This window comes from Marmota marmota, unplaced genomic scaffold (genome assembly GCF_001458135.2).
Source record: "Marmota marmota marmota unplaced genomic scaffold, marMar, whole genome shotgun sequence".
Taxonomy (NCBI): Eukaryota; Metazoa; Chordata; class Mammalia; order Rodentia; family Sciuridae; genus Marmota; species Marmota marmota.
In genome coordinates this window covers 22,080,071-22,093,442 of record NW_026000153.1, presented here as the reverse complement: position 1 = coordinate 22,093,442, position 13,372 = coordinate 22,080,071, and the positions used below count along the sequence as shown (strand labels likewise).

General features: G+C 37.0%; 1 long non-coding RNA gene across 2 annotated transcripts in view; it reads left to right on the top strand.

The window, feature by feature from the left end:
* The window catches only part of LOC107146242, a 126,571-nt gene extending 115,989 nt beyond the window's left edge, over positions 1–10,582 (top strand). For both annotated transcript variants that reach the window (XR_007341749.1, XR_001504017.2), the window contains exon 3: positions 9,153–10,582. This is a non-coding gene — a long non-coding RNA (uncharacterized LOC107146242). The remainder of the gene's footprint in view (positions 1–9,152) is intronic.
* Positions 10,583–13,372: the final 2,790 nt, after the last annotated feature.

Genomic DNA, 13,372 nt, shown 5'->3' with positions numbered 1-13,372 from the left:
ACTTTAAAATCTTTTTACCAGTCACAATGTTGTATGTTTGACTCATTCCCAAGGAAATAAACAAGACTTGGTTTGAAAAAAAGAAGAATTTAAAAAATCTCAGAGATTATGATAACTTGTATTTATTTATTTCACTTGGCTTTGCATTGTTTCCTTAAGAAAACATTCTATTCCCACATGTAATCATTAGGTGCTTTTAAACACTAATTCTCACCATTGGTTATTTTGACTAGAATTTTCACGAAGATATTAAAATTCCATTTTTGAAATGTTCATTGACAAGATTTCCTGTTAATGTCACTTCAAATTTTATTTGTCTATTTCTTCTAATTCAAGGGCAAAATATGTATACTTAAAAGATTATCCAATATGATATATTCTGAAACAAATTGCTGTAAAAAATGAAGATGCACCATGAGGGACCATTTTGTGGATAGAATTCAGGCACTTGAGTCGGTCAATGTTTTTCTTTTTTGAACCATGACAGATACTGTTTATATGTTGTTTTGGTAATGCATCAGCCATTTCTAAATGATAGTTATTATTATCTTAATTCTATGTAAGAGAGATAAAGATCTGATAGATTATTTGTACCAGTTTATCTTCTAGCAGATAGTGAAAACAGAGCTCAGATTCTAAGGTTGGTGCTGTTTAAACTTCATCAAGCTTGAACTCTACTTTCTGAATCCAGGAGTAACTGTTCAAGAAACTTAGGAGATTCTGGAAGGAAGACAGCTTTAAGATGAGCTCAATGCTGCAGGAATGTTGATGTTCAGAGGAGTGGATGATGATGGGTTCAAGACTATCAAATGAAGTTGTCCCCTGGATCAGCCATAGACACTCAGTTCTGAGTAATGTGGAGGGAATGGTAGATGACATATGAAAAAAATAGAAACCCTTTTAAAAATCCATAGTGCTTTTGAAGCAAGAAGCATGACTGGGGACACTTGTAACACAGGTGGTGTTTCAGAGAGGGTAGAACAAGCCCTCTGTCTCTTCCACCTTATTGTGGAGACACTGATTTTCTAACACCCCCACTCTTTGATTTTGTGAGAAATGGAAATGTGCCCAGCTAACAGGCAGTAAATCATGATGGGTTTGGAATGATTATGACCAGTAACTGCAGACTGTTTATCTTTGACAGACTCTTGATTTTAGAGCTCAACATTAGTGGTATGTCAATAGTGATATGCTCAACATTATTTTTGTTCCTTCTCATCCTAGACATACAATTCACTTTTGAGTTCTTTCTCCTTTGGAATGTATGTGTGGCCATTTGACTTACTTCATCCAGTATGACTGGAAGTGATATGAGCTGATTGGAAGTCATTTTGGAAGTGAAAGCTTCTGAAGGTTGAAACAGTAGTCTCAGGTCTTCTTCCAGTTTTCTGAGACAACCCATATGATTTTAGAGAGATGATCCTTCATCTTGGACCTTGAGAGACAGTTGACCAAACAGAAATTCTGCAAAACTCAGATGGACATAAAACAGAAGAAGAAATAAACCCTGTGGTTCTAACTCACCAAGATTTAAAGCTGTATGCTAAAGCAACATTGCCTAGTCCATCTTAATTGATGCAGAAACAGACTGAGCTGGTACTTGCCTTATTTCTCTTTCTGACTAAAATGATCATGAGTCTTGGAGGTGTTGCAGCCATCTTGACAAGTATGAGGACAGAAACCCAAGATGATATGGTTGTAGGTGTAAAGTTAGGAAGCGTCTGAATTGCTGTTAACATCACTAAACAGATTTATCAATTCCAGCTCTAGCTTCCCTCTTGAGGAAAAAAAATCCTCTCCATTTGTTTAAGGTTTTGTAATGAGTGTTTTCTATTATCGCGGCAAAGAGAAAGTCTATCTAAAGTAAATGCATTGGTCGAGGACCTGTTGTAAACCTGTGTTTAGAGAATACCAGGCAGCATCCTGGGCAGTTGTGGTTGGTGGAACAGGGTCATACCTTGTGGAGCAGCAGTGGTACCCAGGGTCAGGAACTATGGTACCCAGACAAGGGAGGCAGACTGTGTGTGGGGTCAATGTGTGTGGCTGTCTTTGGTGTGAATGAGTCCACGTTGGTGACATTGGAGGAAATTAATGTTTTTACCACTTGATGAAAACATCAGTTAAGATTGGTAATGGTATGCTAATATTTCTGAAAACAACAGTATTTTGCCTAGTTCTTCACATATATGCATATTTTATGCATATCAATAACACAATGTTTGGACCAAAAGGTCTATGTTAGTCATTACTTTTATCAAAATAAGATATTGTTCCTCATACTATTAAATAAATACTCCTTTTTAAATTTTTTTATTAGTTTTAATCAGTTATACATGACACAGAAATCTTTTCATTTCATTGTTCACAAATGGAGCATGACTTTTCATTTCTCTGGTTGTACACAATGTAGAGGTGCACCACATGTGCAGTCATACCTGTACCTAGGGTAATGATGTCCGTGTCATTCCACCATCTTTCCTACCCAGATGTGCCCTTCCCTTCTGTCCCTCACCTTGGTCTAATAAAAGTTCCTCCATTCTCTCCATATAGATCCCCATTATGGACCAGCATCCACTTATCAGAGTGAACATTCGTCTTTGTTTTTTTGGGATTGGCTTACTTCACTTAGTGTGATATTCTTCAACTCCTTCCATTTACCTGCAAATGCCATAATTTCTCTTTTAATGCTGAATAATATTCCATTGTGTATATATACTGTAATTTCTTTATCCATTCATCTACTGAAGTACATGTATGTTGGTTCCACAGTTTAACTATTGTGAATTGAGCTGCTATAAACATTGAGGTGGCTGTGTCACTGTAGTATGCTGTTTTTAACTCCTTTGGGAACCGAGGAGTGGGATAGTTGGGTCAAATGATGTTTCCATTCCAAGTTTTCTAAGGAATCTCCATATTGCTTTCCAGATTGGTTGCACCATTTGCCATCTTACCAGCAATGTATGGGAGTACCTTTCCCTCCACATCCTCACCAACACTTATTGTTTGTTTTTTTCTTGATAGCTGCCATTCCGACTGGAGTGAGATGAAATCTTAGGGTAGTTTTGATTTAAATTTCTCTAATTGCTAAAGATGGTTGAGCATTTTTCATATATTTGTGTCTCTTTTTTTGGTGTTAAGTTTTTTAAGTTCTTTATATATGCTGGATATTAGTGCTCGATTTGATGTGTGTGTGGCAAAACTTTGCTCCCCAAATATATGCCCTCTGTTTACCTCATTGCTTCTTTTGCAGAGAAGATGCATTTTAATTTGAATACATTCCATTTATTGATTCCTTGTTTTATTTCTTGCATTTTAAGAGTCTTAATAAGGAAGTCAGTGCCTAATCCAATGTGATGAAGATTTGGGGCTACTTTTTCTTCTATTAGGCACTGGTCTAATTTCTAGATCCTTTATCCACTTTGAGTTTTATTCATGTTGAGAGATAGGGGTTCAGTTTCATTTGCTGCATATGACTTTTCTCTTTTCCCAGCACCATTTGTTGAAGAGACTAACTTTTCTTCAATGTATATTTTTGGCACCTTTGTCTAACATAAAATAACTGTATTTATGTGGGTTTGTCTCTGTGTCCTCTATTCTGTACCATTGGTCTGCATGTCTATTTTGGTGCCAATCCCATACTGTTTTTGTTACTATAGCTCTGTAGTATAGTTTAAGATCTAGAATAGTAATGCCACCAGTTTAATGTATTAATGGTATTGTGATGCCTCCTGCTTCACTCTTCTTGCTATGGATTGCTTTGGCTATTCTGGGTCTCTTATTTTTTCAAATGAATTTCATTATTGCCTTTTCTATTTCTATAAGGGATAACATTGGGATTTTAATTGGAATCACATTGAATCTGTATAAAACTTTGGGTAGTATGGCCATTTTGACAATATTAATTCTGCATATCCAAAAGGTTGGGAGATCTTTTAATCTTTAAATTCTTTTTCTATTTCTTTCTTCAGGGTTATGTAGTTTTCATTGTAGTGGTCTTTCACACCTTTTTTTATAAATTGATTCCTGAGTATTTTATTATTTTTTGAGGCTATTGTGAAGGGATAGTTTTCCTAATTTCTCTTTCAGAGTATTCATCACTGATGTATAGAAATGAATTTGATTAATGGGTATTGATTTTATATCCTGCTATTTTGCCAAATTTATTTGTTAATTCTTGAAGTTTTCTGGTAGAGTTTTTTGGATCCTCTAAATATAGAATCACGTTGGTGGCAAATAATGATAGTTTGAGTTCTTCTTTTCCTATTCATATCCCTTTAATTTATTTAATCTGTTTAATTGCTATGGCTAGAGTTTCAAGAATTATGTTTAATAGAAGTGGTGAAAGAGGGCATCCCACTCTTGTTCCAGGTTTTAAGGGTAATGCTTCAATTTTTCATAATTAGGTTGATGTTGGCCTTGTGTTTAGCATAGATAGCTTTTTCAATGTTGAAATATGTTCCTACTATCCCTAGTTTTTCTAGTGTTTTGAACATGAAAGGGTGCTGTATTTTGTCAAATGCTTTCTATGCCCTAATTGATATACTCATATGATTCTTACCTTTAAGTCTATTGATGTGATGAATTATGTTTATTATGTGTATTCTTGAATTCTTGGAATGAACCTCACTTGATCATGGTGCACTATTTTTTAAATATGTTTTTGTATGCAATTTTCTAAAATTTTACTGAGAATTTTTGCACCTATGTTCATCAGGGATATTGCTTTTAAATTTTCATTCCTTGATGTGTCTTTGCCTGGTTTTGTTATCAAGATGATAATAGCCTCATAGAATGAGTTTGGAAGGATTCCCTCCTTTTCTAATTAATGGAATAATTTGAGGAGTATTGGTTTGAATTCAAACAATCTTTTATTAAATTTCCTCAAATTAGAAACAATGGCTAGTAGACACAGTTGGCTAAGAAGAATGTTTCTTCTATCAGAGAATGTGGAAAGACTCATGATTTACCAGGAATGAGGCAGAGTGCACAAAATTGTCTTGTCTCAGTAGATGGGAATAGTGAGCTGTGGTGTGTGGGTACTGTTCTGGTCACAGTAAACAAATATTAAACTCAAAATATTTAACATATTTCCAAGTATATAAAATTTGAAATGTATGAAATCAATAAAAAGTGTAAGGCATGCAAATAGATAAGAAAATGTGATATACGAGAGTATAAGGAACCATGGGACAGATGTAAGTAGCCAAATATATGTGTAATTGGAATCCTTGAAGGAGAGGACAGAGAGGTGGAGCTTAAAAATAGTGGGCAGCTAAAAATCCTCCAAATCTGATGGAAATCATAAAGTTACATATCCATGAAACTCAATGACTTCAAGCACAAGAAACATGAAGAGAATTAAACCAATGTGTATTGTAACAATGTGGCTCAAAACTAATGTTAAAGGAAAAAAAAATCTTAAAAGCAACAAACAAAACAGAACAACAATAAGGATGACAGTGGAATTCTTGCTGGAAACCAAGTAAGAAGTCAACACAGCAGCATTGTGTACAGTCCAAAAATAAGTGCAACTTGCCAGCTAGAATTCTACACTCAGTGAAAATATCTTTAAAATATGAAGCTAAATAGTTATCAGGCATATAATAGAAGAAATATATATAGATTCATAGATATATGGGAAATGATTTTTTTTAGGGGAATTGGCTTACTTACATAGAAGGCTGAATCCACAGCAATATTGACACTGATAGAGAAATGCTGGAAGTAACTGAAATGCTCATCTCATTTTATGAGGGGTTGGGGGAGAAAACAGCTCTTTGATGTAAATTGAGTGGGGGAAAGACTAGGATCATTGAAGATTATTGAAGGTTATCCCTAGACTGGTTGAGGACTGGTCAACATGAAATCAAACCAAAAGAGGATTTTATTTCTGGTGTGTGTGTGTGTGTGTGTGTGTGGTGGGGGGGTTTTGCAAAAAAAAAATCTTATTTATTCAAACCGCAACCTAAAATAGTAAATGAAAATTGACTCTGAAGTCAGATGTAATGCTTTCTTTTTTAAAACAGAAAACCCAAAACGAAATAGAGGAGATGTGCCCTGGAGTGGAGCCAGTCACTTTCAGTTATGTGAATTCAGGTTTATCAGTACTGAAGTTTGTGCCAGTATGAGTGGGATTTCAGTTTTTGGAGACTCACAATGAAACTTTTTGTTTAACTTTTGGTTTATTAAAAGTTTGATTTTAATAATGTTCAAAATATTATTCAGGCTTATTCAATAATTTATGATTCAGAGTTGTTAAAGTGTCATTTAATTCATGTTGAAAAGGAACCATGTAATAAAAAATGTTTAAAAGTTCCAACATTAAAAAAAAAAAGAAAATGAAGTTAGAGCTGGTCAATGTTTGTGATCTTATCATAGATTGAATGGAAAAAACCCCTATCTGTTCAGAATAAAATTATACCACTAATAAACTGTTGAGTGAGGAAAAGTTAAGTTAAAATGGCAATACTGATAGAATATGATTATATTGTAATTAAATTAATGGGTTCCCATGTATCTCACAGTCTCTTTATCCATGACTAATGGAATTGAAATTGCTGGCCCAGATACTAAGTATGACAGAAGTGGTCCAGTAAATTCTGCCACACCAAATACATAAACAAAATGACAACAAAAACAAAAGTCAATGGGCTTTTCTCTACATATAAGCCCTAAAATACAATATTCCTGATTGTGGATTTCTGGGATGAAATTCCATAATAAAACAAACACCCATCAGGAAACTTGTTATTTTAGCCAAGTGATCAGCCCAGATGGGATTTGATTTTTATTTAAGTGGACATGTAGCAATGTCACTCAGAAAAAAATGGTAAAGTGCTGACATATTGCATCTGGAAGAGATGCTACTGAGAATTGTATTATTTCTTTGGGAAGAAATCATAAACAAATTGTCATTTGGACTGCAATTACTTATGTTTTGGTAGTGATCCAGGAGAAAAAAAAAATTGATTCCAAGGGTGAATATTATTCTAATGTGAGCTATTAATTAGAAAGTAGGTTGTCATTATAAGCATTCTCAGTTTAAATAAATTATTTCCAATGCTAATAGAAAAAAATAAACTTTTATTTTTTTAAAATTTCTATTAGTTCTTTTTAGGTATATATGACAATAGTATGTATTCTGTCTGACATATTGTATGTACCTGGATTATAACTTATTCTAATTAGTATGGGAAAAAAGACTACAAATTGGTGCAACCACTCTGAAAAGCAGTACAGAGATTCCTCAGAAAACTTGGAATGGAACTACCATTTGACCTAGTTTTTCCACTGCTCAATAAGTCCCAAAGGACTTGTAATCAGCATACTGTAGTGACATAGCAACATCAATATTTATAGCAGCTCAATTCACAATAGCTAAGCCATGGGAAAAATAAGCTTAAAACAATTGATTGAAATGTACCTCTCCAATTCTATTTATTTGATGCTCTTATTCTTATTTTAGTCCAGTGGGAGATCATAGGAAGATCCTACTATTTGGCATTTCATTTGATTTCAAAAATTGGCTAGAAGGCAAAGAAATCTACACATTCATACATAAAAATGCCACATTCTAGGCAGCCCAGTTTGTGCTAAGTTGTGGTTCCCTCTCGAGGTTTACAACTACAGTCAGGCTCTGTCGGATATGCCCCAGATCTATTTGATTGCAGGATGGAATTGAAGGAATAAGACTGTGGATGTGGAGTGTTGAATCTGTACATCCTACTGTATTTTGAGAAGTGATGATTTGATTCTCTAGGATACCGTTTCTCAAAACTTTCTACCAAAATATATCTAGAAGAGAACTGAAGTGTGAGTTTGTATCACAGATTTAAATGTTTGCTTCAAGTGAAAAGTCTCCTTGAAGACTTCAATTTTAAATTCCGCTTTATACTCTGTAATCCATGGTTTTGGCTGAATGTAAAAATATTGTTATAGCACAGCTACCAGTTAGAGCAATTGCAGTCTCCAAGTCTTTCAGTAAGATGTACACTGTAGAGTTGAGCCCAAGAACAGTAAAGAAGATGGGTCCTGAGTAAAATCAGATTTCAGGAGTATGGTGGAGACTGGTGAGGAACAGTTAGAGAGAGAGGGGGCAAAATGCCAGAGAACAGATTCCTAGAACAATGGGACTAGATCAGCCACTGTACCAGATCAATCAGAGATCTTGAGGAAGGCAGGAGCTGACATGAGGCCACTGAACTTGACAAAGAGGATAACCTTGGGGCTTGTGGAATGATTAGGGAGAGAGAAATGTCAATGAGGCATGAAAGGAGTAGAGTCTGATTGACTCCTCTCTAGTGGAGTTTGAAGATGAAGAGGAGGCAAAGTGGAGTCTAAAGAAGGAGAGAGTTCCAAATCAACGTGTTGAGAAAAGTGGCTGCGAAGAAGATAAATATAAAAGTAGTTACATTTTTATATTGATCACAAAGGATTAAAAATGAGTGAATAGAAGTCACCTTTGACAATAGTTTCATGACATTATCAAATACTAAGGAAAAAATAACCAAAAATGCCAGATATTTACCAATATGTTAATCTCTTCCTAAATTTATGAATCAGTATCACTGGTATTAGTGTTCTGCATTTACATTGATGAGATGATTCTAAAATTTATAGGGAGGATGGGTTCATGAGGAATAACGAGAGGATGGGGATTCAGAATGCAAGAGATTCTCCTCTGATTACTCCTCTATCTTCTTCACAAATAAAATGACAATGTTAGCTGCTGGGGAGGCAGGGAATGGCTTTCCAGAGCCTAATCAACTGCCACTCACCCTCCCCTGCATGAATGTCAGTCTCCACCCCTGCTCCCAGATGATCTTCTGGGTCTTCAGAGCTATCATTGTGGTCCTGAGGTGCTTGTCATAGTGGCCTCCCCCAGGCTTCCTGTCCTGTATGTAAGGTGTGAACTCTTCTACTCTTAGAAGAACTTGGGGATTCTTGTTTGTTGCTCATGAGGATGAGTGTTGCTCCTTCATGCTTTTTTGGTGTCATCCATACCTGACCCCCTTACTTTGCCCCTGGAATGTGTGGTCTATCTCTTTGGATCTCACCTGCAGTCTGTCAACACCTATCTTTCCCCGCCTGCCACCTTCCTTTCTGCTGCGTGTCAATGACATGTGAGACATTCTCTATTCTTTACTTCTCAGGTAATTTCTGCATTGAACATAATTGCCATGAGACAGTGGACCAGCCCGGAAGAGGGTATACTCATAGCAGCCTGTTTACCTGAGAAGGTGCGCTGGGAAGCTCTCCGCTCAGACTTCCTGGAGAGATGATCCGATGTCATCAATTGGATTTGGGATCACCATCTGAGGTAACTGAGTAAGGATTTAAATAAAAAGGTAGTCATAACATTGAGAAAAGCACTTCAGGAGAAGAGCTTCAGGTGAGGAGAAAGCCTTCCTCCAGCATGGTGTGGATCTGGCAGTATCATTTCAGTTTTGTTCTGGGTGCGTTCTTCCCTGCTTGAGGCTGTCAGCACATTAAGGCAGCACACAGGATGGCCACCACAAGTGATCCAGGATTATCAAGGGAAGGGTCTAGAAGCCTCAGGGTTCTTTCAGCCTCAAGTGGAGGCAGGAGTCACTTGTAGAATGGAAATGCTGAGTGTGGCTTGATACATCTATGGGTGTCATAGATTCGAGCTTCCTTTTTTTCTTTAGCTTTTGATTAATTTACTTCGATCTAGGTAATAGTATAATGTAAACCTGATAACGTTAGAACAATGTATTAGTTCAGTTCAACAATGCAATGTGTAAGAGGTGCCTTTGTCCCCCACTTGCCCATTTTCCTCCCCTGATTGTTCCCCTCACACATCCGTCATCCTCACATCTCTATAGCAGGATGTTTTACTCTATTTTTTTCTATTATTTTGTAGGTATGTTGATCATAAGCTGTATTTTTGTCATCCTTCCCCTTCAGTCTTTGACTTAGCCCCTGTCCCATATTGTGCTTGGTAAATCTTACTGAGTGGCTGCATGAATGGAACAATAAGTGAAACTGAAAACTCACCCCTGAGGACTAACAGCCAGTACTTAACAGGCTTCTGACTTAAGAAACCTCCCCTTTCTGTCTTGTTCAAGGCCATGCTTTTAAGCATCTCCTTTATACCATTGTTCTCCCACAAAGCCTTACAGAGGGGAAGGTAGGAGAACAGGCAATCGATATTTTCTTTGCTCCAATGAATGGATTAGATTTTCCCTGGCCTTAGAGGTAGTCCTTCGATGTCTTGATCACCCCAAACTATCACCAGGCATGGGAAGTGCAAGTATGCACAGAGCATCTTGCGTTCACTGCATGCATTCAACAAGCTATTTCCATGGCCCATGCTGGGTTCTAAGACTACAAAGCTGAACAGTGGCTATCTTCCCATTGAGGCCCACTCAGCTCTTCCTACAAAGCAATGTCTTATTCCCCATAGAGAGCACTAGAAACTGTACTATGAGAGTACAAGGGAGGGACCAATAGGGGCAGACACTGTGCCAGACGGGGAGATTTAAAAAAAAAATTGTTCTAATTGTTATGCATCATAGTGAAATGCATTTTGACACATTGTACACAGAGCACAACTTCTCATTCATCTGGCTGTACATGGTTCAGAGTCACACCAGTCATGTAATCATACATGTATATAGGGTCAGATGGGGGTTTTTAAACTTGATTTTTAATTATTAAAATTTACTTATAATTGAAAATTACCAATTGTGTATATTTATGTGGTGCAAATATGGGGTTTTGGTCTATGTAGTAGAAAGATTCAATCAAATGAATTAACATACCCATCACTTCATCTACCTGTTTTTTTTTTTTTTCCTTCATTGTGTTAAGAACATTAGAAATCTGTTCTTTGGTAGATGGCAAGGAGAAGGAAACAATTCTCTACTGCAGAAAATGCTAGGGGATGCTTAGAAAAAAAATTTTTACAGTTTTTTTTTTTATAGTTTTAACAGACTACTGGCAATGGGAATAGAATGGAGATAATTAAACTTCCCCTGCAGAAGACTGTGTGTGTGTGTGTCTGTGTGTATGTGTGTGCACACATGTGTGCACACGTGTGTGTGCCTGTGTGTGTGTGAACATCGATTAAAACAATTCCATTGCTTTGGTTTGTCCACTTCTTAGCTAAAAACTAAAAACCTCTTAATTCTTTCTAGTTTGGCATTTGTATCTCCAGGTGAGGTTGCTACAAAGTGGACCTTGTAGTCAAATTTTATTTCTAAACACATTTTTTTTTCATTGAGCACAGCTTGTAGCATTATCTCTATATCTATTTCTACTTGGAATTATAGCTGTATTAGAATAACCCTAGCAATATGTTTAAAGTGAGTAGCAAGGGCTAGACACATAGGAGGCACTCTGAACTCGAGGGTGGTCTAACCATGTCTACAGCCCTTGACACACATCTGTGCTCATTGACTTAGTGAAGTGATTTCCCCTAAACTTACTTAGTTCATTCAGAGCTAGTTAGTGTCAAAATATGGAACCCACAACCCATGGCCTGCAATTACACCCCATGATTTTTACATTACTTATTTGTTCACAGGTATTTATTAAGTACCTTCTGGGTACCTGGTTCATCCATAATTTTTGACATTGACCCAGGCCACAATCAAAATGAAAGAGCAAGAAAGAGTCACAAATGAATGATTTCATTTTTAGGGGGCCTTCTCAGGCATTAATTACATCTCTAACAATCTACAAGAGACATTTGTTTTGATAGCATTATTCTTGGTCTTTCAACTGTAGCAATATGAATGCAGCAATCTGATGGGTAATTTGAAAAATTCTCATGATTTTCAAGATAAAATAAAATATTAAAAATAAGATAAAATAATAAAGAGTCAGCTCTACAATACTACCCAGCACAAAATAAGTGTTAGCTACCTACATGGAGTGAGTTCTAATCCTGTTTAATTTGCTTCTACTGACCAGTCTTTCAAAGGTAAAATCTGATTCATTCAAGTCTTTAGCAATGACTTCAATAATAGGTACATTCTAGCTGGGTGCAGGAGAGAAGATCTAGGTGTCTTCTGAGACAAAATAATGCCTGCTGATTAATTGAGGCACATACGGGTCTGTGATTCACAAAGGTGATCCATTGGTGGATGAGATAAACAGCAGGGAAAGTTGAATTTCTGCCCATCTTGCAAATAACATGGCTATCAGGAGGGACTTTCTAAAGTGTCAACAATTAGAGGATCATTTATAAAATATAAAACCATTCAATGTGCTTGTGATTTATTTTCATACAGAGCACAGTCATTCGATTTTCTTGTTGCCCTGCCTTTCTTTTCACATATTCATGCAAGAGTTTGAACACTACTGCAGATTTCAGTTAGCCATTATGTTTGGGTCAAGTGTGAGAATGATTGTTTTCCTGCTAAGATTCAGAGTGGTTTTTTACAATCCAAATGAAGAATGGCTTTGCACATGCTGTTACAGAGCCTCATGTGGCTTGGGTGATTCAAGCATGAGTGTAATGGTGTCTGGGTTTAAGTCTACAGCTTTGCCCAGCCATCAGTAGGATTCATGAACAGCCATGGTGTAGTTAAGTCCTCAGCTTCTGAGTGGGATGCTACCTTCCTGGATACAGGAGAGTGTGTGTTGTTGGCTTCCTTTTTGACTTGGCCCTGCTATCACTGGACTCTTTTCTATGTGCTTACCCCCATCAGGGCATCCTCAATAGTCTCTTCTGTTCCTCCAAGAGCTATCATAAGGCACAGTAGAGCACAAGTGCCTGGTTTACATGTCATGATAGATGCACAAAGGTCAGTGGCACTGGAGGTAGACAGTCACAGGGTATTTGAATGGACTTAAGTCACAGCCAGCCACCAGACCAGAGGCTATGGCAAGATCTCTTCTCCTGGGGCTGCACCTGCTGGCCAGACAGTGGCTTAGCACTGTCTTATAAGCCCAGGCCTTATTTCGGTCACACTGGTCCATAGTGCATGCTTTCTTTTGTTCCCTGAAGAATCTTGCCTGCATGTTGCTGCTCTGGCCTTACTCACCATCTGGGTAAGGGGGCCTGATCACACTCATGCTGGCTATATGGATGGCCTGTGCTCCTTGGCCTCACTCAGCATAGTATCCAAGGCCACATTACCTGTGATTCTTGACTTTTAGAGAGAAATCTGAGTTGGAAAACAATTTAAAAGTCATGAGGTTGAATAATACTGGCAAAAAAATAAAAAAAATAATTTCAAGAATAGATTTGCAGGAGTTGGGATTCTTCTGAGTTTTCTTCCCCCTAACTAGTATAATCTAAATGTTCTTTTCCCCCAAATTACATATGTTGGATCTTACTCACAGGGTGATGTTTTTTGGAGGTGGGTCTTTGGGAGTCCTTGTGATGGGATTAGTTCCCTGT